This window comes from Gopherus flavomarginatus, chromosome 3, assembly GCF_025201925.1.
Source record: "Gopherus flavomarginatus isolate rGopFla2 chromosome 3, rGopFla2.mat.asm, whole genome shotgun sequence".
Classification (NCBI taxonomy): Eukaryota; Metazoa; Chordata; order Testudines; family Testudinidae; genus Gopherus; species Gopherus flavomarginatus.
In genome coordinates, this window is record NC_066619.1 from 42,874,018 (window position 1) to 42,901,917 (window position 27,900).

The 27,900-nt window shown below is 41.0% G+C and overlaps 1 protein-coding gene across 6 annotated transcripts in view; it reads left to right on the forward strand.

The window, feature by feature from the left end:
• Positions 1 to 27,900, forward strand: part of ERBIN (erbb2 interacting protein) — a 232,946-nt gene that overhangs the window by 61,742 nt on the left and 143,304 nt on the right. For all 6 annotated transcript variants that reach the window (XM_050946862.1, XM_050946864.1, XM_050946861.1 and 3 more), the window contains one exon: positions 9,195 to 9,251. The gene's annotated coding sequence lies outside the window, so the exon portion shown is untranslated. The remainder of the gene's footprint in view (positions 1 to 9,194; positions 9,252 to 27,900) is intronic.

Below are 27,900 nucleotides of genomic sequence, written 5' to 3' on the forward strand. Positions count from 1 at the left end.
GAGGAGGATGGGAGAAAATGTGGGTCCTGTGACATTGATGGTTCAGGACCAGAAGTTTCATCCTCTTCCTCTTCCTCGTCTGACTCAAGTGAGACTGATTCTGGTGCATCAGGAACCGGCAGTCCTTCTCCTTGGGGTACTGGGCGTATAGCTGATGGAATGTTTGGATAATGCACAGTCCACTTTTTCTTCTTTGACACACCTTTCCCAACTGGAGGCACCATGCAGAAGTAACAATTGCTGGTGTGATCTGTTGGCTCTCTCCAAATCATTGGCACTGCAAAAGACATAGATTTCCTTTTCCTGTTCAACCACTGGCGAAGATTTGTTGCATAAGTGGGCATCATATGTGCGGGGCCCACCTCTTGTCCTGATCTCCAATTTTGCAGCCAAAATCAAGGTAATAGGCTTTCTTAACCATAGTGGTTATACTGCGCTTTTGTGATGCAAAAGTCACTTCACCACAAACATAGTAGAAGTTATCTGCACTATTCACACAAGTACGAGGCATCTCTGCTCACTTTGGCTAAACAGAAATGTGTCCCTTTGCAAAATCAAACACTGACAAATAAGAGAGCATGACACTGTATGATTTCTAGAGCTGATATAGGGCAATTTGTTCAGCAGAGTGATGTAAGCTTTGTTATGATTGCATCATCCATGACTTCTAGGAATAACATGATGCAATTCATATCATGTATGACACAATACCAGCTTCAGATTGCATCATTCATTCATTGTTTTGCCTAAGAAGCAAGTACTGTCCAAACCAGTCATAGATTTATTCATAGATCCAGTCAAAGATGTATTTTAGTCATTTCTGGTTTAAATTGAGATCCCTTCCCTTTATAACTCACTTATCCTCCGCCATTCCCAAGTCAAGGGCTGTATATACTGACCCAATAGCATATCTTGAAAACTAGAGCCAATCAACAATTTTAAGCATCATTTTCATTCTCACTGACCCAGAATTAGTAAAGTTGGACTACATTTATTTCAGAAGCATTTTGGCTGTAGAGCAATGTTACTTAAACTTGAAACATGAACTGTGAGAATAAAACTAAATTTAAAAGCTATTCTGAGTGGTTTAGGCTGCTTGGGTTCATAGCACTTATGCTCAAGTCTCTGTATTGGTCTTCCATTTCTTTTGTGTACAATTCAAAATGTGTTTAATTCTCTTTAAAACTGAGTGGCCTGGAACCTGACAGTGTTGGGAGCGGGGGGGGAGGGGGATGAGTGGTGGTGTGGTGGCTTTTTTTTTTTTTTTTTTTGTGAGACCACCTCTCACGCATACCTCATGTTAGTTAGAATCAGCTGAGATTCTTGTTCTTGGTTCTGAAGTCTTTAAACATTCCATGACTGGTCATATCTGAGGGTTCCCATTTTTGGAATTGATTCTCCTGCTTGGTCCAACTGGCCAATCTAACAGACTTCAGGGAATGATGTGAGACATGCTTCTTTTGTTCAAAGTTTGAGATTTGGTTTTTGAGAACAGTAAACCTAATTTATATTGTATAATCAAACATCTGTTTGTGGTGATTACAAGTCTCTGATATCTGAGTGCATCCCCATAGGTTTTAGGCATTGTGCTGTATCTTTCCTGGGGTGGAACCACCTAATTCTCCCACTTTTTTTGAAGAGTCCTGGGCTACAGTATGCTGTGGACCAACTTTGCTTACCATAGCAGGTCCAATTGGGTTCATGACCCTATGGTTCTTCTCTTTGGAAGCTTGTGAACAGTGGTGAATATAGTGACCCCAAACAGTCCTTTTAAATAAAGAATTGTTTTATCTTAAGTTACGCTTTTTTTCTACTTTTAAGAGAAAAGGTTTTTAAAGCAACAAAGGCCTATATGTATGTCTTTTTCACTTTTTACTCTTAATGGGGACCCTAATATGTCATCTTTTCCCCAAACCCTGAACCTCTGAAATCTAGGTTCACCTTCCTTTTCTATTTTTATGTGTCTTTTTTTTTTTTTAATCTAGTCTCAAGTCTTGTTGCTCTCCTCTGTTTTCTGAGCCTGGATAAGCTGGTTTGGGTGGCTCAGCAACAATCAGTGTAACAACGTTCTGGTCAAGAGTCTTGGGTGTTTGCTGAGAAGTGGTTATCTAAGTTATTGTCCTCCTCCTTGCCTGCATTTTCTGACATTCTTGCTATTGAAGTCCACTCAATATATGCATACAGTAAACCACACAATAACAGATCAACAGAAGATAAAATATTGATAAGTTATTACAGAGCAGCTCCAGATCTGTCATACTACTCACTATGATGATATGCATTATTAAAAATGAATTAGTAAACTCAAAAACAGCTAAACACTTTCCTCATAAATGAGGAATTCCAGCCAACGGTGTAACTTTTAAAGAAAGTTGTAAGGTTTGCTAAATAGTTTTTTTTAGAAGGGGAAGGCCCAAGTTATCCATACCTATCACCAAGCTATAGATTTTATTCAGTATCTGTGGCCAACACTAAGAAGTTTGAGCATGAGTGTCAGGGTTCCCTCCCCACTCTGAACTTTTAGGGTACAGATGTGGGGGCCCAGATGAAAGACCCCATAAGCTTATTTCTACCAGCTTAGGTTAAAACTTCCCCAGGCACAAATTCTCCCTTGTCCTTGGACAGTATCGCTGCCACCACCAAGTGAGTTAGAAAAGGACCACTTGGCATTCCTATTCCCCAAAATATCCCCCCAAGCTCCTTCACCCGCTTTCCTGGGGAGGCTTGAGAATAATAAACCAACGAGATAGGTAAACAAGGTGAGCATAGACCAGACCCTTGGGTTTTTAGGATGCTAAAAACCAATCAGGTTCTTAAAAACAGAACTTTATAATAAAGAAAAAAGTAAAAGAAGCAGCTCTGTAAAATCAGGATGGAAGGTAATTTTATAGGGCAATAAGATTTAAAATGCCTTCCTGACCCCAAATATGGTGATCAGTTAAACTCTGAGCATGTGGGCAGGACTCACCAGCTAGCATCAGGAAAGAATTTTCTGTGGTAACTCAGATCCCACCCCGTCTAACATCCCATCACAGACCACTGGGCATACTTACCTGCTGATAATCAAAGATCAGTTGCCAAATTAATTGCCAAAATTAGGCTATCCCATTGTACCATCCCCTCCATAAACTTATCAAGCTTAGTCTTAAAGCTAGATATGTCTTTTGCCCCCACTACTCCCCTTGGAAGGCTTTTCCAGAATTTCACTCCTTTAATGGTTAGAAACCTTTGTCTGATTTCAAGTCTAAACTTCCTAGTGTCCAGTTGATATCCATTTGTTCTTGTGTCCACATTGGTACTAAGCTTAAATAATTTCTCTCCCTCCCTAATATTTATCCCTCTGATATATTTATAAAGAGCAATCATATCCCCCCTCAACCTTCTTTTGGTTAGGCTAAACAAGCCAAGCTCTTTGAGTCTCCTTTCATAAGATAGGTTTTCCTTTCCTCAGATCATCCTAGTAGCCCTTCTCTGTAGCTATTCCAGTTTGAATTCATCCTTCTTAAACGTGGGAGACCAGAACTGCACACAGTATTCCAGATGAGGTCTCACCTCAGGGTTTAACTGATCGCCATATTTGGGATCGGGAAGGAATTTTCCTCCAGGGCAGATTGGCAGAGGCCCTGGAGGTTTTTCGCCTTCCTCTGCAGTATGGGGCCTGGGTCACTTGCTGGAGGATTCTCTGCAGCTTGAGGTCTTCAGACCACAATTTGAGGACTTCAATAACTCAGACATAGGTTGAAGTAGGGTGACCAGACAACAAGTGGGAAAAATCGGGACAGTGGGTGGAGGGGTAATAGGAGCCTACAGAAAAGAAAGACCCAAAAATCAGGACTATCCCTATAAAATCGGGATCTTACCTTCATTTATTTACCACTAGCATATCACCAGTAATATTTCTGCTTAATTTTACTAGACACATTAAGGCTATAATCAACATATAAATTTTGACAACATGAATATTATTTAGGTGATGTTAGATTAGTGATTTCAGGACATAAACTTAAATAATTTTTTAACACCGTGAATGTGGTCCTAAATACTAGGTTATTTCTTAATCTACCTAATCACGAGGAATAAGCAACCCTTGTAAGTAAGATACTAAGTTACCAGTTTCAGGTCCAATATAATGATGGCGTACATAACACCCTAGGTTAGGTGTTTTACAGGAGTAGGTGAGTGAGATTCTGTGGGCTGCACTGTGCAGGAGATCAGACTAGATGATCATAATGGTTCTTTCTGACCTTAAAGTCTATGAGTCTAAAACACAGAGGTTTCCCCTCTAGGCAGAACTTCAGTTACAAAAAACAGGACAAAACCTCCCTTTTAGCATAGTGAAAACTCACAAGCTGAAGCAAAAGATAAGCTAACGCAGTTCCTTGCTATTACTTACAATTTTTGTAATCTGGGGTGCTTATTTCAAGTAGGGTTTTAGGAGATTGTTTTTCCTGCCTTGGTTCTGCTCTGTCCTGGAGAGAACAACAAAGAGAGCACAAAACTAAACCTCCCCACACAGGTTTGGAAATATCTTCTTCCCTTATTGGTCCTTTTGGCCAGGTGCCAACCATGTTATTTGAGCTGCTTAATCCCTTACAGGTAAAGGAGGGATTTTATGCTACCCTTAGCTGTATGTTTATGACAATGACCAAAAAGATGGTTGCATTCTTTGGCTGAGTTGACGGCACAGACACTGAAACATGACAGGCTCAGGAAAGAGGCTACTACTTGGTACTCGATGTGACACAAAATAATTGTTACTAGAGCTAGTCAAGAAATGGTAAGGCTTTATTTAAAAAAAAAACCTTTTTCTGCAAATATTAAAAAAAATGTTTTTTCATTTATTTAAAGTTTTTTTAATGGAAACATTTTATCTAGAAGAATTTTACTTTTTTTTTTCTTTTTTTGATTCTTGAGCATTTCCCCTTTCTCTTCCCTTTATTTTTGCCTCATTTTGCCATTGAAAAAATGAAGGGAAAGGAGAACGTGGAGAAATGGAAAGAAAAATGAAAAACTACTATCTGAGGTTCCATTGAAAAAATTAAAATACACCCCTTCTCCCCCCCCTAAACTTTCCAGATCAGGGAGATGGGGAAAGAACAAAATTTTTAACAAAATAAAAACTTCTTTAGAAAGACTTTTGACCTGTTCTAGTTGATACACAATCCAACTTTCTGCATTTTGGTGACACATTGATACCCATATAGTTCGACAGGGTTGAGAAATGTTAGATTCACCAGACAGACCTCTACCACTTGAGCTAATGGAGTAACTGGTAGCAGTAATAGGTTATTATCCTCTTTGTGGACCAGCACTAGAGAAGGAGTGGGACACTTTGCTACTGGGTTTCACAGAAAGTGCTTTGAGGCAAAATTTGACTAATGGTTGTTAAAGGCTGGTATTGTTGGGAAGAGCGTTATCAGCTTGACTGCATACAATATGATAGATTTAGTGGGACTAAATTTAAAATTTAAATAGCTTGTTTTTGATGTGATGGAGAAGGCACTAGTAAAGGGAATGCAAGAGTGGGTGAAGTGGTCAAAATGACAAGAATTTTATTTTTAAATAAAAATATAACAAAAAGATCTTAAAGGTCTCCACAGTTGAATGGAGAATAGGGTGTGACTTTTTTTAAAATTGAAAGTAAAATATGCTGCGTTTACACTAAAAAGTTACATTGACCCAGCTATGATGCTCTGGGATTTGAAATATCCACACCTCTCAGCACCATAGCTAAGCTGATCTAACCACTGGTGTACACAGTACTAGATTGACAGAAGAATAGAGATGTTTCATCAAATTAGAGTTACCACTTGCCACTTCTGAGGTATAAAAACCTCATGACATCTGAGATGATCCTGAGCCCATAAAACTGGACAGCTGGCAATCTGAACTGAACCCTCTTACAGATTTTCTGGGAAAGCTTCCTCAAGGAAGGGACGATCCTGGGAAAACCTGGACAAGTGGCAATTTTACATTTAATATAGACATTGGCATAAAATGAATTAACTTCCAGAAAGATCCCTATTTGAAATGAAGAGCTATGATTTTCTTAAAAATCATGAATTTTTAAAGTAATTTTTTTCCCTTCTGATTTTTAAGGCTTTTAAGGAATATGTTTTTAGCCTTTTCTCTGCAGCCATGATAATTAGAAACTTTTTTTTTTTAAATGACAGTTGGGTTTCTCATGTGGCTTCCTGAATCCAGAAGTTGAGGCTTGAAGAAAAACACCAAATATTATAGAACTCACGTAAAATTGCATGATCTAGCAACGCTAGAAAGAGACAACAGTGCTCTAGTCCTCTTCTTAGTAAGAGCTTTTTTGCCTCATCTGTGTACCTTGTTTGTGTGTGTTGGGATTAGGGCTTTGTATGCAGTTAGCAGTGGTTCAGGAAGTTGAATGAGAGGTAGTGTTCACGCTGTTGTGCTCAGTAGCAGCTTGATCCTTCCTGGTATAAAAGTTTGGGGAATGCTGGTTCACCACTCCTACGTTGGACAGGTAGGTGAGTGAATTTTTCAAGTCTTGAAATTGTACAATATTTTTATGCCTGTCTGGTGGCTTGTATGAAAGCAGGATCTGAACAAGGACTGATAAATAACTTACGTACAGAGAAAAATCGGTTTTCATATTCCATCTCTCGTTTTTCCATCTCACCGCTATGTTCAAATAGAGTTAGTACATAAAAAGTTCTGCTGCTGCTTTTAAGAAGTTGTAGTATTTACAGTTGAAGTTGAGATCAGCAGGGACACCCGGCCTGGATCCCCTTTGGTATAAAAGAGAGGGTCCTACTGGCAGTGTGTCCTACATGAGGGCCAACTTCCTTTGGAATTCCTTCTTCTCCCACCCTGTTCTGAAATGGCCAAATTTTTTTGCTCTTGTGAGGAATACACAAAGCTCATGTACTTGAGTGGGTGTTGGTGAGGGGCTCAGGTGGTTGGAGGTGGGGGGGATTTCTGTGTAGCGTGATAGCGTGGTGACGGTTGGGTGACGGTTGGGTTTAAAACCAGGTTAACATGATGATAATTGGAAGTGTAAGGCAGAAGGAAAAATATGATACTAGGTGATTTGTTCACTAACTTCTATGTACTGTTTTGCCAGCTCATGATGATTGGTGTTTATTTTTGTTAAACCCCAGCTCTTGGAGTCCTCTGATTACATGAGAATTTCAGCGTACTTTCATTTTCTTTATTATATATATAATATATAGTTATATAGTTTCTGGCCTTCATGGCTGTTTGAGTAAAGTTTGAAACTGTAAACCATGGAGTCTCAAAAACCAGAAGACAAATAAAAGAACCCAGAAAATACTTTTATAATGTCATGAGTTCTAAGGCAATCTTGTGATTTTTTGGGGGGGAGTATATGACTTTGAATTATTTAAACACTTGGACATTTTGGCAATACTGCCTGTGGTATTGTTTTTAGTTGTATGCCAACATTGCCAAAGCTCAAGATAGGTAATCTTTGGTGTGGAATGTTTTAGACTGAAATTGAAATACACCTCTATCCCCATATAACGCGACCTGATACAATATGAATTCGGCTATAATGTGATAAAGCAGCGCTCCAGGATGTGGGCCCAGGCTGTGCACTCCGGCGAATCAAAGCAAGTTCGATATAATGCGGTTTCACCTATAACACAGTAAGATTTTTTTTTTGGCTCCAGAGGACAGCGTTATATTGGGGTAGAAGTATAATTAAAATCTCACTCCTCTGTATTGGTATAAAGTTGTTGTCTGGTCCAAATATACACTCTTATCTACATTATGTATATTTACTTCAAAGGATACTGCAACCAACTTGAACTCCTTTGTGCATAATTGTTGTCAGCTGCAAAAAATGTTTTTAGCTGACAATTCTAATCTCTAAAGGAAAAAGTAGACAAGGTAGATTGATTTTTAGAGGCAATTGTACCATGCTCATCCCTGTTGTAGATAAAATTGCCCTTTTTATTGGAGCAGCAAATAATTTAAAATATGCACAAATTCAGTTGAAAAAGATGTCTTTTCACCTGAGGGACAATTTTTGATTCAAAAGTTTGCTTATTACAAATTGATTGTTCAATTAAAAAAAAATCTAATGTGCCTTGTCCAGCATTTGCTGAGAAGAAATCTGGTAGAAAATTAAGTTATTAAATGCATGGGTGAAGTGCAACCTTGTCATGCTCCATTCATTTGTAGTTATGTTTAGCTTTTCAAATAAATTTCTTCAGGATCATGTGGAGAGAATGTTGCTGATTGATATAAATCAGCTTATTAGGATGTCTTTCAACATTTTTATACTGGGGTTGGTACTTGCTAACTATTCCAAAAATGCTAGGTAAGGATTATAGAAGAAACAGTGTAGAAATAATCTAAAATCAGAATTAAAATAGAGGAGAAAGTGATGTTGCCCTTTACTGTAGAAATACTTTTTGGCTACCGTTTATGAAAAAGCTTTCTAGTTCCCTCAGTTCTTCAGACCACGATAAGTACAACTTTTTTAAATGACCTGAATGCAAAATAAAATATCTTATACAGTGATTCTCAAACTTTTTTCCCTGCTGACCACTTGAAAATTGCTGAGGGTCTTGGCGGACTGCTTACTGATCTTTCCAAATGTTTGTACCGTGAGCTAACTATTGTAAAGCTCTTTGGATAAAAGCGGTATATAAAAAAACTTAATAAACGTTTCTTATTCTACAAATAAAAGCACACAACTCATATTGTAATATCAGTATCTTACCTTTCTAATGTGATGGATATGCCCTCTCTTCCCCCGCTGTGGCAGCCGCCGAGCTGGGACTAGGAAGGGGCAGGGACGTGTCTCCCAGCCACCGCAGCCCTGGAGCTGGGGAAAGTCACCTCTCTGGCCAATTCCCTGCAACCCTCTTCTCATCCCACTGTCCCCTCCCACTTACCCCCTAGTCCCCCCAGGGCCACCACCTCACCTTACATGTGTGTCTTCTCCAGGGTCCAGGCACCTAATTAGTGGAGCCATGCCTGTGCGGCTTCACTAATTAGGTGGATGGCCCACCATTCTCTCATGTGCAGCTGCCCAGGTGCGAACCTTAAAGGAAACTATCCACGGACCACCTGAATGGAACTCGTGGACCACTGGTGGTCTGCGGACCACAGTTTGAGAACCTCTGATATAATACATATGTATCTAATTACGCAGAATATTGAGTAAACTTTTGTCTCTTTTCCTTTCACAGAATGTTGGCTTTGAAAGCTCAGGGAAGAAGCAGTAGGGGGAAAAACATAACACAGTGGTAAGTATCATCATGTTTTTTTTCTTTTGAACCAGCAGCATGTTTATTAAAATATGTAAACACACTTTCAATTTTCAAACAGGATTGACTAATGTATTTTAAGACTTTATGCTACATCAATCCCATGTTGTTGTTCTAAAATATTTTCCATTGAGAACTGATGCCAAATTTTAAGGTTAAAAATATCTGCTGTGAGAGCCAATTTGAAGGATGCATGTTTTCAAGCTAGTTTAGGCACATTTACGTGTTACTGTCTATGTGAAAGGAGGATATACAAGAAACTAAGGGGAAAACGCTTGCTCTAGAATTTCACTGTCCATTGTAAAGCTCACAATATTTGTAATAAATGTTTGAAAGATGGTTTGTGGATCATAAAAATATGTTGAGACTTTTATGTGAGGCAGTAGATGTATGGAGGATATTTGACATTTGCAGAGCTTTTCCTCAGCTTCACCCCCAAATCTGAAAAACTTTTGCATGTTGGAAATAAGAGTTCAGTGCTGCCCTATTAATGTAGGACCATTGAAAGTATTTAAAATTTATACACACACGATAATTAACATTATTATACAAGTATATTTTTGCTGCTTCTGGCCAAATTTTGTAGAAGAGCTGCAATATGGGAGTCTGCTATATTTAGGCTGATGTCAATGTAAATACCAATTTCACCTGAAGTTGTAAGGATATATAAAGTGTCTGCAACTGAACAATAAAAAAGAATGATAAATGAAATATTTGCCTATTTGTATGTATCAAACTTGTAGACAAACTTCTATGGTATGTCTTCCAAACAAATGGAATTATGATAGCTACTTCTGTCTACTCTGAGTGTTTTAATAAGATTTTCTAGTTTGTGGAAATGCTAGTTAATATTGACACCTCAGTGCTCATAAGTGTATTTAAACTGACAGTATTTTTAATTAGTCTTCAAACACACTTGTGTGAGTATTTTTAACTACCATTGTTTTAAATAATGTATAAGATAATTATAATTGAAAGATTAGAGAGGGTTTTTGCTTTCTTTATTTGTGCGTTAGACACTGCTTTGGGCTAGTGATTGCAGATGCACTCTGCCCTGAGTTACAAGGGACAGTATGTTGCTGCTCTCTGCATTCTTTCTTTACTGCGCAAGGATTTCCATTTGCTGCTGGTTCATGCTGGTATAAAATTACTACCGCTATCTCTTCTTCTCCCTTCCCCAACACTGGCTCAGCTCAGCTGGCCGATATATGGTAGGTGAAACTAAGCACCTGCTCCCAGCTGTGGGGATGCAAGTAGTAGGAACACAGCACTTACCCATGTACATCCAAATGGAAGCACCAAAAGGGCCAATCCAAGAGCATAAAGAATTAGGGAGGTCTTAATCCTTTTGCCCACTTGCTCAGCCCAAGTCACACTCTAGCCCACTTTGTATAGGCAATCTTCCTTGTTTGCTTAGTAACACTCGTCCTACTCATCCAGATACTGTAGATTAAAGTCAAACATTTAGAAATTCAGATCAGATCTTGTGCTATTACTTTATCAGAGTCGAATATGTGCTCTCAACCTTTACTCTGTGTTAATGTTTTTGTTTCAGAATATAACCCAATAATGCAATGGGTAGAGATTGCATGGAAACAGTATTGTGGCTTTTAAAAAGTCCTGGTTTTAATATGACGTTTGTTAAAAAATGATCTACTTTTCATCTCAGTTTAACAAGAAATGGTTATTTGATTTTACAATGAAGAGCTAATGGTATTTCGCTTGTAGTTTTGGCCTAATTAATAGATGAAGTGTACCCATTTCCTAGTGGACATATTTCTTAATTATCATGAAAACTAATAGAAATAATAATTGTTCCAGAGAGCCTTCCTAATACTTTTTTTGGTAAATTTCAGAAGTCCCTGCTAAGCTGCTTGAGGTGGGCTTGGTTTGTGTGTGGTTTTTATTAACACACTATCATAAATAAAAGCGGTTGATTTATTGAACTAGTTATCAAAACAGGGAATAATCATTACAACAAATATATGGCTTGATATGATTAGATATGGTTATATTTTTAGTGAAATGCATTTGGGTTAAAGCAAGAAATTGTAACACACTATCCCTCTTTATTCATTTTTTTAATTTATTTCTAAGGTGATAAAGAAGATACAATATGTGTAAGATTTGACTAAAAACTTTCCGTTTTAAGACTATTTGTATCTTTAATGTTAATTTTGTAATGTTAAATTATCAGAATGAAGATATTTAGAATTTGCTTCATGAAACAAAAAATAGTTCAGCAAACAATTTAGTGAATACAAAAATAATAAAATTGCCTAACGCTAGTGTCATGGTGTGCTGTCATGTGATGCATATACAACTTTGCATCTAGAGTGAAGACAGAAGATGACCCAGTCCTTCAGTTTAGGATTTTCATCTTGTTAGATGTCAGACCTGTGGGCCTCTGAATTGACCTTTTTTCTTTATTTTTTAATTTTGCAATAAACTTTTTTCTTCTCTTTTTGTAAATTAGCAATTAAGTTACTCTTTCTGTACATATTTTTCCTTTTAAAAAAAAAAATTCTTCTCGGATTTTGTTGCCCTTTGCCATCAGAGTAAAAGGGGGAACTCTATATCCTTGTAAATATAAATCTCAGTAAATATTCTAGGATAGGAAAGAAGTTGGTAAAGTACAGGTATGAGCTAGAAAGGAGAGTCAAAACTTAAGAATCCATGTAAGTATAACACATACATGTAAGCAACTGAATATTGATAAAATGTACAAGTGATTATATACAGATGCTAAAGTCTAACTTTTAGATGGGTGAACTAGAGTGCCTGGCATTAAATGAGGATATTGATATAATAAGCATCATGGAAACTTGGTGGAATGAGGATAATTGATGGTGCACGGTAATACTAGAGTATAAAATATATAGGAATAACAGAGTTGGTCATGCTGGGTGCGGGAGTGGCACTATGTGTGAAAGAAAGCACAGTGTCAAAGTAAAAATCTTAAATGAATCAAACTGTACCATATAATCTCTATGGATAGGAATTCCATGCTTGAACAATAGTAATATAGTAGTAGGAATATACTAACGACTATCTGAAAGGAGAAGAATGGTGACTGCGAAATGTTCAGGAAGATTAGAGTTTTTTCAAAAATAGATAACCCAAACGTAAGGTGGGATTTCAACTATCTTCATATTGACTGGTTACATGTCACCTCAGAAAGGGATGCAGAGAAAATTTTTAACAATGTAAATGACTGCTGCTTGGAGCAGCTAGTCCTGGAACCTACGAGGGAAGAGGCAATTCCTGAGTTAGTCCTAAGTGGAAAGTAGGATCTGGTCCAAAAGGTGAATACACCTAAATCGCTCAGTAATAATGACTATCATGTATTGCAATTAAATTTAAAATCTTTTTTTTTGGAGGGGGGGAGAGAATACCAAAGAAACCCACCATGGTGCCATTTAACTTCAAAAAGGGGGAATTACATAAAAATGAAGAAGCTAAACAGAAATTAAAATGTCACAAGGATTAAATGCCATAAAAACTGCATGGAGACCATTTAAAAACACCATAGAGACTCAAACTGAAGGTATACCTCAAATAAAAAACAGCAGTAAGAGAACAAAAAATTAAAAATTAAAAATCCATCACAGCCGAACAGCTGAGTAAAAGATGTGGTTAATGGCAAAAAGGCATCCTTTAAAAACTGGAAAACAATCCTAATGAGGAAAATAGAAAGGAGCATAAACTCTGTCAAGTATAAAAGTGTAATAAGATAGACCAAGAAAGACTTAAAAGAGCAACTTGCTAAAGACACACAAACTAACAGCAGAAACTTTAAGTACAGCAGAAGCAGGAAGCCTGCCAAACATCATTGGGACCTGTGGATGATAGAGTGGTAAAAGAGCACTCAAGGAAGGCGGGACCATGGTAGAGAAGCTAAGTGAATTATTTGCATTGTTCTTCACTGCAGAGGATGTGGGTGAGATTCTAACACTTGAGCCATTCTTTTTAGGTGACAAATCTGAGAACTGTCCCAGACTGAGGTGTCAATAGAGGAAGTTGTAGAACAATTTAAACAGTAATAAGTCACCAGGACCATATGGCAGTCACCCAAGAGTTCTGAAGGAACTCAAATTAAATTGCAGAACTAACAACTGTATTATGTAACCTTAAATCGGTCTCCAGATGACTGGAGGGTAGCTAATGTAATACTGATCTTTAAAAAAGGCTCCATTGCCAACCCTGGCAGTTACAGGCTGGTAAGCTTAACTTCATTACCAGGCAGATTGGTTGAAACTATTAGTAAAGAACAGAATTATCAGACACATGGATGAATATGATACGTTAGGGAAAAGTCAACATAGCTTTTGTAAAGAGAAATCATGCCTCACCAATATATTAGAATTCTTTGAGGATGTCAAAAAGTATGTAAACAAGGGTGAAGTAGTGTTCTTGAACTTTGAGAGATCCTTTTGACTAGGTCCTTAACCAAAGGCTCTTAAGAAAGTAGGCAATCCTGAAATAAGAAGTAAGGTCCTCTCATGGATCAGTAACTGGTTAAAAGATGGAAACAAAGGGTAGGAATAAATGGTCAGTTTTCACAATGGGAAGAGGCAAATAGCAGGGTCCACCAAGGATATTTATTGGGACCAGTGCTACTCAACATATTCATAAATGACCTGGAAAAGGGGGTAGACAGTGAAACAAGATTAATCAAGATAGTTAAATCCAAAGGTGATGCGAAGAATTAGGGCTGGTCTACACTGGGGGGGGGGGTCGATCTAAGATATGCAACTTCAGCTACCTGAATAGCGTAGCTGAAGTCGAAGTATCTTAGATCGAGTTACCTACCGTCCTCATGGCGCGGGATCGACATCCGCAGCTCCCCCCGTCGACTCCGCTACCGCCGTTCACGTTGGTGGAGTTCCGGAGTCGACAGGAGTGCATTCTGGGATCGATACGCGATATAGCGATCCCCGAGAAATCAATTGCTACCTGCCGATATGGCCGGTAGTGAAGACGTACCCTTACAAAAGAAACTCACCAACCTGGGTGACCAGGCAACAAAATGGCAGATGAAATTTAGTGTTGATAAATGCTAAGTAATGCACATTGGAAAACATAATCCTACCTATATATACAAAATGATGGGAACTAAATTAGTTATCACGCAAGAAAGAGATATGAGGCCATGTCTACTCTACAAAATTATGTAGACCTAAGTTATGTTGGCATACAGACATTGGAGTTATTAAATTGTTTGTGTGCGTGCACAGTTGGATCCTTGTATTGGCAGTGCACATCCTCATCAGGAGCACTTCTATTGATGTAGAATGCAGTGCTCCATGGGTAGGTATCCTACTATGCAACTCGCCACCTTCCAATGCAGGGTCTTTTGGGAAGATCTTGCAATACCTGATAGGGCTGAAATTAGTTGCACAGGGGTGACTGGGCACATGCAGTCAACTTCCCATAATATAGTGTTCTCTTGCCTGTAATTTCATCTGCAGACCATAATATTGCATGCTTTATTTACAAAATCCCACAATCTCATGAGTCCTTCCTTGCTGTCTGCCATCTCTGATGGAAGCATGGAGCCTGCACAGGTCTGCACTGTTGTCATGAGCGTTGTAAGCTGTAACAAAAGCCATGGGAAACAAGATGATTCCTTGGAGGCTAGGTTGAAAGAAATTATTCAAGATTATTGGTGGCATTCGTAGAGCAGCTGAAGGTGGTGGAGTGCCAGTTCTGGGCCCAAGAAACAAGCGCTGACTGGTGGGATTGCATTGTCATGAAAGTTTGAGATGAAGAGTAGTGGCTGCAGAATTTTTGGATACAGAAGGCCACATTCCTGGATCTGTGTGCAGAACTTGCCCTAGCCCTCCATAGTAGCGACACCAAAATGAGAGCAGCACTGACCGTGAAGAAGTGATTGGCAATTGCAGTGTGGAAACTTGCAAGGCCAGATTGTTACCAGTAAGTCAGGAATCATTTTGGAATCAGGAAATCCACTTCAGGGGCAAATGTGCAGGGAAATTAATCACCTCCTACTATGCAGGAATGTGACTCTGAGCCAGGTGCAGGACATAGTGGATGGTTTTGCGGCAGTGGGGTTCCCAATCTGCATTAGGGAAATAGATGGGGCACACCGCTCTACTTTAGCACCAGACCACCTTGCCACAGCGTACATCAATATAAAGGGCTACTTTTTCTATGGTAATGCAACTGCTGATGGATCGCCAGGCATGCCTTACTGACATCAGTGTGGACTGGTCTGTGCAGGTGCACGATCCATGTATCTTTAAGAACACAGGACTGTGTTCAGAAAGCTGTAAGCAGGGACTTTATTATCTGACAGGAGGATTACCATTGGGGATATTGAAATGCTAGTAGTGGTACTGGGTGACCCAGCCTCCCGCTGGCTCATGAAGCCATACACCGGTCGTCATAGGCAGCGGGTTATATACGTTTGCGGTGCTCAGGCTCCAGCAATATTCAGGGCTGGAGGCCCTGCTCCAGCAATATTTTGAGCTGGGTGTCTCCCCTGGCCCTGCCTGGATCGGCCCCCGGCCCCCGTGAGTCTCTCCCCGCACCCGCCCTGCCGTGTCCCTGCCTGGAGCAGGTCCCTTCCACCCCTCCCCCTGCTTCCCCCCCCCCCCACTGCGCCGCGTCCCTGCCTGACAAAAAGCAAGCGCCCGCCTCTCCCCTGCCTGCTCGTGCTCCCGGCAGAACCGCTGTCTGCTGCCCCAGGGTCCTAGTGCCTGCTTCCACTAATGGCAAGGCAGGCTGCCCTTACCCTGCCCTAGCCCTGAGCCTCTCCAATGCCCCGAACCCTCATCCCCAGCCAGAGCCCTTATCCCCCTGCACCCTAATCCTCATCCCCAGCCAGAGACCTCATCCCCCTGTACCCTAATCCTCAGCTCCAGCCCTGAGCCCCCCTGCAGCATGAACCCCTCATCCTCAGCCCCAACCCTCATCCCTCTGCACCCTGATCCTCTGCCCCAGCCCTGAGCCCCCCCTCAGCATGAACCCCCCATCCTTAGCCCCACAGCCCACACCCCAACCCTCTGCCCTAGCTCTGAGTCTCCTCCTGCATCATGAACCCCTCATTCCCAGCCCCAGCCAGAACCCTCATCCCCTCGCACCCTAATCCTCAGCCCCAGCCCTGATCCCCCTCCTGCATCATGAATCCCTCATCTTCAGCCCCACAGCCCTCACCCCTGCACTCCCTCCTATCCCCAAACTCCCTCCCAGAGGGTGCACCCCCTCCCCCTTCCCATCCCCAAACTCCCTTCCAGAGCCTGCACCTCTCACCCGTTCCTATGCCCCCACCCCCAGCCCAGAGCCTACACCTCTCACTCCCTCCTGCACACCCACCCAGGAGCCTGCACCCAGCACCCAAACTCCATCCCAAAGCCTGCACCCCTCCTGCACCCTAATCCCCAGCCCAGGATCTGCACCCCAGACCTCCCCCCCAAGCTCCCTCCCAGAGCCTTTGGCAGGTGGGGGCGGAGTTGGGGGGCGGGTTCTGGGCACCACCAAAATTTCTACACACTTGCCACCCATGCCGGTCACCTCGACAGCACCAAGGGGCAATTCAACTACAGAATGACAACGGAATATACTTTTGGTCATTTGAAGGGTCTCTGGCATTGTTTCCTCACAAGATTAGACTTCAGTGAAAAAAATCCCAATAGTTATAGCTGCCTGCTCAGTCCTGCATAATTTCTGTGAAGCAAAGGGGAAAAAATTCTGCCAAAGTGGGAGTGGGTGTCTGCTGAATTTGAACAGCCAGATACCAGGGCTGAGTTTGCCTTGAAGCTATACAGTTCAGAGGCTTTGAAAGACCATTTTAATAGTGAGCCAGAGTGGTTTGTGTTGCTGCAGTGTGCTCTACCTGGGCTTTCTCTTTTGTGCTCCAGAATGACTCTTCTAGTGATTGCTGTATATGTAGTACTATAACATTATCAATGCACCTCTTAACAGTTAATGAATTATGATGTTCTAGGTTCTGTGGCACAGTGCAGTAAGAAGAAATTGCTGTCAAACCTGCTTATCACCAACCAGCATATGTTGTGAACTAATAAAGATTAATTATATTTCAAAAAATAGAATTTTATTCTGTAACATGAACCAGTGAATTAAATAAAAACACTTGAGAGCTTAATAAAACTTAATAAATTAAGGGAACAACTTTTGAAAGGGAAAGAACAGTCATTTCCATTTCAGGTATGAATACGCCAATCATATCTTTCACAGGTCAGTGTATGTGAAGCTGTTGTTTTCTTTAATGTCCCTCGGGGTGGAATAGTAAAGGTAGTGCACTGAGCCCTGATGCCACAGGGAATGTTATAGGGTGGTACCAATATAGAGTTCTCTGTGGGCTGCGGAGGGAGGAGAGCACAGGACTGTTGAATCTGCAGGTCCATCAGAGTATGAAGCATTTCTGTTTGCTCTCTGAGATGTGCAAGCATCACTTACAGCATGTCCCTCTCCTTTTCTTGTGCCTTTCTCCTCTCTACTCTGTCCTTTCCCATGCTGTCTGCAAGGGTTCTTCTTTTCTGATGCACCACTGATTTATAGGATCTCCTGACACATGTTATCCTGAGTCCTCATCTTTCTCCTCCTTATTTGGCTCAGGCATTCTGCAAGTTTGGAGGGGTAGACGCTAAAGGCCACAGTGGCAGCAGCTGCAGATTCAACACACACAGGAACCATTCACAATGGAAATGGAATCTTAAAATGATGAACTCAATCCCCTAGCTCCCCAAAAGTTGTAAGCACTACATTCTCCCTCTGGCTTGGGATTCAGGGTGAGTATGGCCTTCTAGGGGTTTGGGACACAAGGGACTAGCTCGCTTGCGTGATTCAAGTTATGTAGGGCAATGGAACTGAATCCTGGCACCGTTTTCCACAGGCATGGTTATTTTAGCTGATATCTCACTCCTCAGGATAACAGAGGCAGAGAGAGCACAGCTGCCTCTGGTGTCCTGATGCTGTCTGGGCCCACATACTGCTAGCCAATATACTGCAGTGGTGCCTCCTGACGTACTTGCCGAGTGGTATGAGAAAGTGTCTTACCACAGAGGAAGAAATAAGACATTCCTGTGACGGTTTGGATCACATAAACCCACTTGGGGCTGCCAACTGATGTGCCAAGACTACTTCTGCCCCTGCTTTCCCTGCGAGCTTGGGACTCCAGCCCTCTGTCTTGTTGAGCCAGACACGCCAGTCTGCTCCAACCCAGACCCAGAGCCTGAACCATGTGCCCCAAAGCTGTAGACTTAACTGAAAGCAACTTAAGCAGTGTTCATGTCTTTAGCACTCAGATGCCCAACTCCCAATGGGACCCCAAATAAATCTGTTTTACTCTTGATCAGGCTTATACAGGGTAAACTCATAAATTGTTCACCCTCTGTAACACTGATAGAAAGAGATGCACAGCTGTTCTCTCCCTCCTCCCCCCCGTATTAATACATACTCTGGGTTAATTAATAAGTAAAAAGTGATTTTATTAAATACAGACAGTAGGATTTGAGTGGTTCCAAGTAGTAACAGACAGAACAAAGTGAATTACCAAGCAAAATGCAAGTCTAAGCTTAGTACAGTAATAAAACTGAATACAGATAAAATCTCATCCTCAGAGACATTTCAGTAAGTTTTTCACAGACTGGATGCCTTCCTATTCTGGGCATAATCCTGTCCCCTGGTACAGCCCTTGTTCCAGCTCAGGTGATAGCTAGGGGATTTCTCATGATTGCGGCCCAATTTGTTCTGTTCCACACATTTGTATATCTTTTGCATAAGGTGGGAATTTGTCCCTCTGGGTTCCCACCTCTCCTTCTCAATGGAAAAACACCAGGTTAAAGATGGATTCCAATTCAGGTGACATGATCACATGTCACTGTAAGACCTCAAGCCTTCATTTCTCCCAACCTGACTCACAGCAAGGCCTGCCTGCAAACAGAGCCATCCACAGTCAATTGTCCTGGTTGATGGGTGCCATCAAAATTCCAAACCACCATTAATGGCCCACACTTTACATAATTACAGTAGGCCCTCAGTTATATTTCATATTTCTAGTTTCAGTTACAAGTGATACATTTATACAAATAGGATGACCACACTCAGTTGATAAGCTTTGTAATGATACCTTACAAAAGACCTTTTGCATGAAGCATATTTTAGTTACGTTATATTCACACTCATCAGCATACTTTCATAAAATCATGAAACAAGTGCAACATCACAATTCCTACCCAGAAACTTTCAGCACAGGATTGCAGAGTACCTCCATGAAAATTTCATTGAGAGGTCTACAGAGGATTCACAGGAGATCCCTGCGAACATAAACAAACGGCTCCACAAAGCCCCCACTAGCCAACTGTAGGGGGGAATGAAAAGCAGATAGCAGCTCTGTCTCTTGATTGTTCCAGTAGCTCTTGTAGCGCAGATAAAAATGAGCAAACCAAAAGATATCTCCTGACACTTTGGGGGTGCCATGCCCATAATTTCAATGTAAACTACATACTTACCAGATGTTCCTTCCCCTGTATCAAGATTGCATGTGCTTAACTGGCAGGACTGCGGTGGAATCAAAAACAGGTTGTGGCTTGCTGTGGAGCTGGATCCTCTGGCTGCCTGACCACCATGCTGTTGCTCATCCACCCTCTTGCTGTTCACAGAATAGGCCTGTGACTCTGGCTCCTCCTCCTTTGAAGTATACAAGGTGCTCGGGGGAGTGGGGAAGATGGAGTCTTAACTGAGGATGGCATGCAGGTCTTCATAAAAGTGGCAGGTCTGTAGCTGCGCACCAGATCAATTGTTGGCCTTCTGGTGTGCCTGCTGCAGCTTCTTGTCCTTCATGTGACACTGTTGCTGGTACCTCTTGTAGCCCTTCACCTACATGCCCTGAGCTATCTATTAATAAATATTCATGTTCCTACAGCTGGATTGGAGCTGTGTCTGCCAGAGACTTCTCTCTACAGGCCTAGGAGATCCAATACCTGCTGTCTACTTCAGGCAGAAGTGTGGCTAGGGTGTGACACCGGTATGGTCAGCTGGGCAGTTAAGTTGTGGTTGCCAAGTTGAGCAACCAGGAAAAGAAATTTCAAAAACTTGAAGTAGGACCGCTTCCCGTCTGCCTCACTCCTGGGCAGCAAAGTTCACAGCGGTGAACAGAGCAGTTGGTGTGAGGCATTGGGTGCCATCAAGATTCCCCACTCAATCCCCTAGCTCCCCAAAAGTTGCTGTCCTGCAGGCTAGTAACAGTCAATGTAAGTAATGCAGTGTCTGCACTGACATTGCAGCAACATAATTACATTGACCATGACTCTGCGCTGTTTGGGGAGGTGGTGTTATTAAATTGACATAGAGAGGCACTTACGTCTGCTGATACCAAATTTAAGTGAAGACTCTGCCACAGCTAGGTCAATGCAAGCTGCTTTGCATTGACCTACCCATGTCATGTAGACCAGGTCTTAGGGTCGTCATGGATAGTTTTCTGAAAACATCTGCTCAATGTCCAGCATCAGTGAAAAAAGCTAACAGAATGGTAGGAACCATTAGCAAAGGGGTAGATAATACAAAATATGATGACGCTATATAAATACATAAATAAAGAGGGGATGGATCACTTGAAATTGTCCTGTTCATTCCCTCTGAAGCATCTAGCATGGGCCACTGTCAAAGATAGGATACTGAGCTAGATGGTCCGTTGATCTGATCCAGTATGACTTTTTAAAAATTCTTATAAAATATAAGAGAGAATTAGATTTTAAAATGTCTGCCATTTGCTGTCAGTTTGGCTGGTGGATGAGTATAACCTCTGTTTGATATGCGGTAGGAGGGTAGGCACATTGCTTTATACAGAGTCCAGATAGGCCTTATTTTCCCCTCAGCTCTGAAGAAACTAAGAATCTGCCTCTTATAAAGAGGAGATGTTTCCTCAGCCAGTAGAACCATTGTAGGATATTTCTTCTTCCTTGCTACCTCCTTTAGAGCCGGAGCTTCTATTCAGGGGCCTTGCAGAAGATAAGGAGCCCTCTGGTTCAGGATTGTAGGATGCTTCAAATTCCTTGACTGCCCTTGAAAAGAGGCAGTTGGCACAGAAGACTATTTTGGCACTATAATTGGGAATCAGGGCTCCATTATACTTGGTACTCTACAAATACTTATTAAAAATATATAGGCCTTGCTCTGAAGAGCTTGCATTGTAGGTTACAACAGAACATAATAAGTGAATGAAATAAACAAATGGGCGGGAGTAAAGGAGAAGTATCATTATATTAAGATTTGATTCTTTAATGAGCATTAGTCATAGCTTTTCACTTGCCGATAGTTCAGCTGTTCACTCAATGTCTTGACCAAATCCTTAAAACACGAGTAGACCTATAGGCTTCCACACAATTTCTTTTGCTTCAAGAGACACCAGTGTGTGCCCCTGACTTTTGAGGTTACACAAGTGTTTCTTTCAGACAAGATATCAGAGAATGATAGTGCTCGGTTTCCTTCAGCTCACTAAGACACACCTACTATTTCTTCTAAACCATGGGGATAAGTGATGCTGCTCTCTGGAAGAGATTCATTTACAATGAACTAAACATTTTCACAAATCTGTCTCACTTCACAAGCATGCCAGATGTATTTAACCAATATCTGGGCATATTCCACAATAGGCATGTCTCCATTGTAGGAAGAGAGAAGATAGAACACTCATGTTTTTTTTTGTTCTTCATGACATCTGTAAAAATGTGCTGAAGACATGTCTCTGCTTCAGATGCAACTTTTGAATGCAGATTCCTAAGCACTTTCATATACATCTGTATCTTTGTAGACTTGGTGAAGTTAAGTGAATTGAGTGGTGCAGCAACGGGAATTGTTTAATGTGTCCATTTTTTTAAATCAGTGGTTCTCATTTTTTTCTGTACAGTGACTCCATTTTACAACATCAAAATTTGAGGTCTGCTTCCATCTAGCCTAGGGCAACCAGATATGAAAGTGTGAAAAATCAGGACAGGCAGGAGTAATAGAAGTCTATATAAGAAAAAGCCCCAAATATCAGGACTGTCCCTATAAAACTGGGACATCTGGCCACCCTAATCTAGCCAGAAACGGGTGGTTGTGGCCTCTGTAGACCTGTTCACATGTGTTTTGAGCATGCTGAGAGGAATGTGACAAAACATAATCATGCCCACCCCACCTTCTCTTTGTGATCTCACTGCTGGCTCTGAAGTTACATCAGCAGCAAAGCTGAAAATGAAACTGGTAAACACGCTTCTTGTTGGACCAGAGGAAAAGTATATTCCTACCAAAGTAGTGCATAAGTTGACATCTTGCTAGAGCAGTGACAGGAAATATAAGTGACTATGAATAATACAGTGAAAGTAGCTATACATGAAATATTGTAAACAAAGTAAACAAATTGCAAATACTTTTTTCTCTATCTTTATTGTAATTTTAGATACTAATTGTAACAAAGGTACAATATTTTCAATTAGAAATGTGATTTTGAAGCCTATGGTATCCCTTTAAATAGCCATGAGGCACAGTAGTTCTATTTAATTGCATGTTTAAATATACAGCGTTATAGTGGGATCCTACCAGATGCTGGGTAGGAGTGTTCTAGGAAACATCTGGATGCTACAGGAAGTAGTGGTGATTCACTGGATGACATTTTTGCTTCTTAGTTGTTACTAAACCCATGTCCAAGCTTCACATTTGAGGCACTGTGTGTTTTTCAGATGGAAGCTAAAACACAAAACCTGATTTGCATTTGGGTAAAGATCCTGTGGCACTTGTAAAAGGGTATATACCCTTTTATGTGCTAAATTCTAACTAGCATAATAATTACATTTTTCTCACCTGAATTCTTCCAGCCGATTTTTGACCTGCATACTGTATTAGTTACTTCCTGTGCTGAACTGTTGTGCAATGTTCCTTTGTCCTGTTCAATAGCTTCCATGTTTCATACCAGAGTTAGGCAGAACTTCAGTGGTGGGTGAAGTGATCTGGGTTTCTTACCTACTTGACAAGGATAGCAAGGCTTAATTAGTGAATATTCCTGACGTATTCAGAGAATCTGGGAAAGTGATGTAAAAATATGAGGTATTGCAACACCTTATTTGAAAAACTGTTAGTATCCTGTTCGAGTTGAGGCTTTTGGTGGTATTCATGTTTGAATAGGTGAAATTTAAAGTAGAGATAAAAATGAAGGTAATCTCTTCCCCTTTGAAAGTGCAAACCAGCTGAAATGGGTTACTGGTTGTTAGAACTTAAAAAAAAAAAAAAAAAAAGTGCTGATTTTTTTAAAAACAACTTGCGTCCAGGCTAAGAAGTTGGGATATGTATCTTCTTCCTGAAGTGACTTTTTATGGGTGAATTATCTACACCCCCCAAAATGCTAACAGATACTGAACTGGGCCAATGCCAGAGGTCACCTCCGGAATTAGAAAAAATACTAAGGCAACCTTTTTCTGAGCCAACTATGTGTAGAAAAATAGATTGTAATACCAATTATGACTGATTTTTTCGGTGTGCATTTTAAGTATGCAGTTAGAGGTAATAACTTAAATTGTACATTCAGAGAAACAGAATTATTTTCAGAAGAGTATTTGGGAGTAATTAATAACACTGAAAAGGGACTTGTGCCACTTACGTGCCCCAGAATTTTTGTGCTTCTAAATGATGTATACAGTTTTCTTCAGCATTTCCAGAGAGAACTTTTGTGCTTGAAATTGAAGGTTCAACAGCACCTCTTTGCTTCTTTCAAGTAAATGATCAGCGTTTGTGGTGGTTTTATTTGCAGTAGCTAAATGCTGTCTCTTTCCTCTGTTAAAACAATTTTTGTTTGTTCAAAGGAATACTAACACATGAAATCTTACTAATTCTGTTAAAAGCTTTCATTAAAAGAATATTAAGGTTTAACTGGCAAGTACACAGAAGTTATGAAATGCCAAAGTAAGGGTAGTTGCACAAGCGTAACTCTTTTCTCTTGGGTAGTGGTCTTTAATTAGATGGTCACATGCTGTTCCTTGAATATAATGTAATCCAAAAAGTTTACAACCATTGCTATACCAGTGTAGTGCTATCTATTACAGTGCATATGTCAGATATAATCCATAAAAGTCATATACAAAAATATGCCATGAATGAGGCCTGGATTGTGCACCTCTTTGACTGAGCCTGTCTAAGGAGGATGGAGTAGAGTGAAACCAAAATCTGCTGCTTACTAGGCTTTTCTGTCTTCTGGGATGAAGAGGTTTCAGGGAAAAGAAACAGTACTGTGCTTCCCCTTCCCTGTTCATTTCTAGCTTTGAACTTCAGGCAAACTACCTGTTGACATCAGTGGGAGCCCTTTGTTTTAATTAATGCATGAAGATCATGCATTCCTTGCTGCATCACGTTTCCTTATACCACAAAAGGCCATACTGAGTTATCCCTTTTAATCTGAGATGCTTCCTTCCTTTTTTCTCTTCAGGTTTTTCTACATGGGAAAAATTGACCAGAATAGCTATTGCAGAATGAGCAGTTCTGTACTTTCTATTTCAGAACAGTGCCCATGTGGACACTCTGTTCCAGGATAAAAATAAAAACACTTTATTCCAGAATAATTGGTACGCTGTTCCGATATCCCTCCCTGTTCCAATTACTGTTTAATTATGTATACACAGTAGAACAGTTTCAATAGGAGCGACTGAGAGACTGACATCAGAATATCCTTATCCCAGTGGTTAGGCATTTCTCCTGCAATATGGGATACCCAAGTTCAAATCCCTTCTCCAGGTAGGGGGAATTGAACCCAAGGTCTCCAAATTCCATGTGAGGGCTCAGCTTGCCAAAAGCCAAGGAAGGAGGGCTGAAAATACTCCTCCTTTACCTCTTCTTTGTAAATTTTGGAAGAAGGGACTGTTCTCTCTGTCCTGTACTCCCCTGTTGCTGCTTCACACGAAACCATTGCAACCAGGTCTGAATAGGGGTAGCAGCAACCCTGAACTGGTGACTGCATTTTACTTCAGCAACCTGTGCAGACTCCAGGGGCTAGAGTTCCCAAGTCACTCTCTCTAGGCTCAGACACTCAAAAAGGATGACCAATATCACCAATTAAAGCCATAGAGCAACATGAATGTAGGGGATGCCCAGTCGTCTTTCTGCTTTCTCCCTGTTTAATCACTGCAGGGGAATCCCTTCATCCAGGAGCTGTAGCATGGATACATAGAGCTTTTGCTGCCTTCTGCCTCTTCTCAGAAAGGATCTTTTCACTTCCTCTGAGAAAGAGCTTTCCAAGAGAGCTCTTTCCTCCTCCATTGTCTCAAGGGACCTCTTCTCTGTCCGCAGTGGCAATCTTCATATTTCATTTTTTCTCTTACAGGAAGTCTCCCAAAGGTTGCCAGCTTCCTAACTGCACAAAACCAAACACCCTTGCCCTGCCCCTTCTCCAAGGCCGTGCCCCACTCACTCCATCTTCCCCCTTTTCTTCTGTCACTTGCTCTCCCCCACCCTCACTTACTTGCTCATTTTTACCAGGCTGGGAGGGTCCCTTTTCAACCGGTGTTTGGTTGAAAACTGGACACCTTGCGACCCTGTGAGTCTCATCTTACTCAATCTGCTGTGTAGGATCCCTATGTTCTTCACCTTCCCTTTTCTCAGAAAACCCTGTTAAAGAAGGTGAGGATGATTCTTGAAGAATGGGATTAGTTAAGATTCCCTTGTGGAACAGAAATCCTTGGGGATGTGACAGGCCCTTGTTTCTCTCCCAATGAGCTCTTCACTGTCTGTCACTCTGTTTGGAAGATGTGGAAACGGCTGCAGATTTCTTTATTCAGTGTCCACTTTGACCAAGAACCTCCTCAGGTTCTCCTAATTAATTAGTTGATGCTTTAGTTAAAATAACATCTGCCTTTTCTTCATAGTAGAACTTTTATCAAGAATAGGAGTGTTTAACCCCGTTGTAATGACCAACTTTCAGCACTAATATACAGTTTCAGCAAGGGAAAATATTAGTTCATATTCTTTCAACCTTAAAAACACCACAAAACATTTATAAAGATATCATGAAAGTTTTACTTTAAAGAGAGCTTTCTTTGCTTGTTTATTACCATAGAAATAGCAGAATTGTCAGCTCTGGATTTTTCTGGGTTTTGTTTTTTTTTGGTGTGTGAGGTTTAATAAATATTAAAATGAAGGTTTATACAGTCTGAATAAAAATACCTTCTTTCAATTGCCTAATTTTCACTCTTTGCTCTTTCGAAGTAATAATTACTCTAGTTCTGCATTCCAGCATAGTCTTCCAGAGTAGACAGTACTTGCATACACATTAAAAAATAAACAATTCCCACCCACCCCCGCCGCCACAAAGGCAGCAACAAAATGTCTCTTTATTTGTACATAATAAAGGAACAAAGTGGACAAGGCTATTTTAAAATTCAGTTTAAGAATTTCTGGAAAATGCACCATGAAACAGATCATATATCTGAGATACACTGAGGATGATTTCATCCTCTGGACAGGTGATTAAACTCCCTCATAGATTTCCACCACAACTTCAACTGCCACCACCCATTCATTATACTCTCTAGAACTTTCTCACACTTGCATCAACTTTTTCAACACCACATTAAAGTCAGCTTCAACAATGGAATCTTATAGATAAACTGTATACAGGAGGCCCACGAATTAGCACACCTAGTTTCACAGACCCAGTAACCATCCCAGACACACTCTTATCTACAGCCAAGCACTCAGATAGCACAAAGTATGCTCCAAGGAGAAAGTCTGCAATATACACCTTAACACACTCAGAACTGCCTTCACCAAACCAGAGAATAGATTGCATCATGGAACAGGCCACTCAAACACCCCTCTAGAGAACCTACGTCAGTACAGAAATAAAACCCTCTCCAACTGCACACCTCTAGTTGTCACCCACTACCCCACATTAAAACCCATACTGGGTATCATCAAACAGTTACAGCCCATGCTTGATGGGGACTCCATCCTGGAAGAAATCTTCTGGCCTTTAGGTAAGTCCCCATCCTCAGAATCATAGAATATCAGGGTTGGAAAGGACCTCGGGAGGACATCTAGTCCAACCCCCTGCTCAAAGCAGGACCAATTCTCAACTAAATCATCCCAGCGAGGGCTTTGTGAAGCCTGACCTTAAAGACCTCTACAGAAGGAGATTGCACAACCTCCCTCAGTAACCCATTCCAGTATTTCACCATGCTCCTAGTGAAAAAGTTTTTCCTAATATCCAACCTAAACCTCCTCCACTGCAACTTGAGACCATTACTCCTTGTTCTGTCATCAGCTACCACTGAGAAGAGTTTAGATCCATCCTCTCTGGAACCCGCTTTCAGATAGTTGAAAGCAGCTATCCAATCCCCTCTCATTCTTCTCTTCTGCAGCCTAAACAATCCCAGTTTCCGCAGCGTCTCCTCATAAGTCATGTGCTCCAGCCCTCTAATCATTTTTGTTGCCCTCCGCTGGACTCTTCCAATTTTTCCACATCCTCCTTATAGTGTGGGGCTCAAAACTAGACACAGTACTCCAGATGAGGCCTCACCACTGTCAACTAGAGGGGAATGATCATGTCCCTCGATGTGCTGGCAATGCCCCTACTTATACAGCCCAAAATGCCATGAGCCTTCTTGGCAACAAGGGCACACTT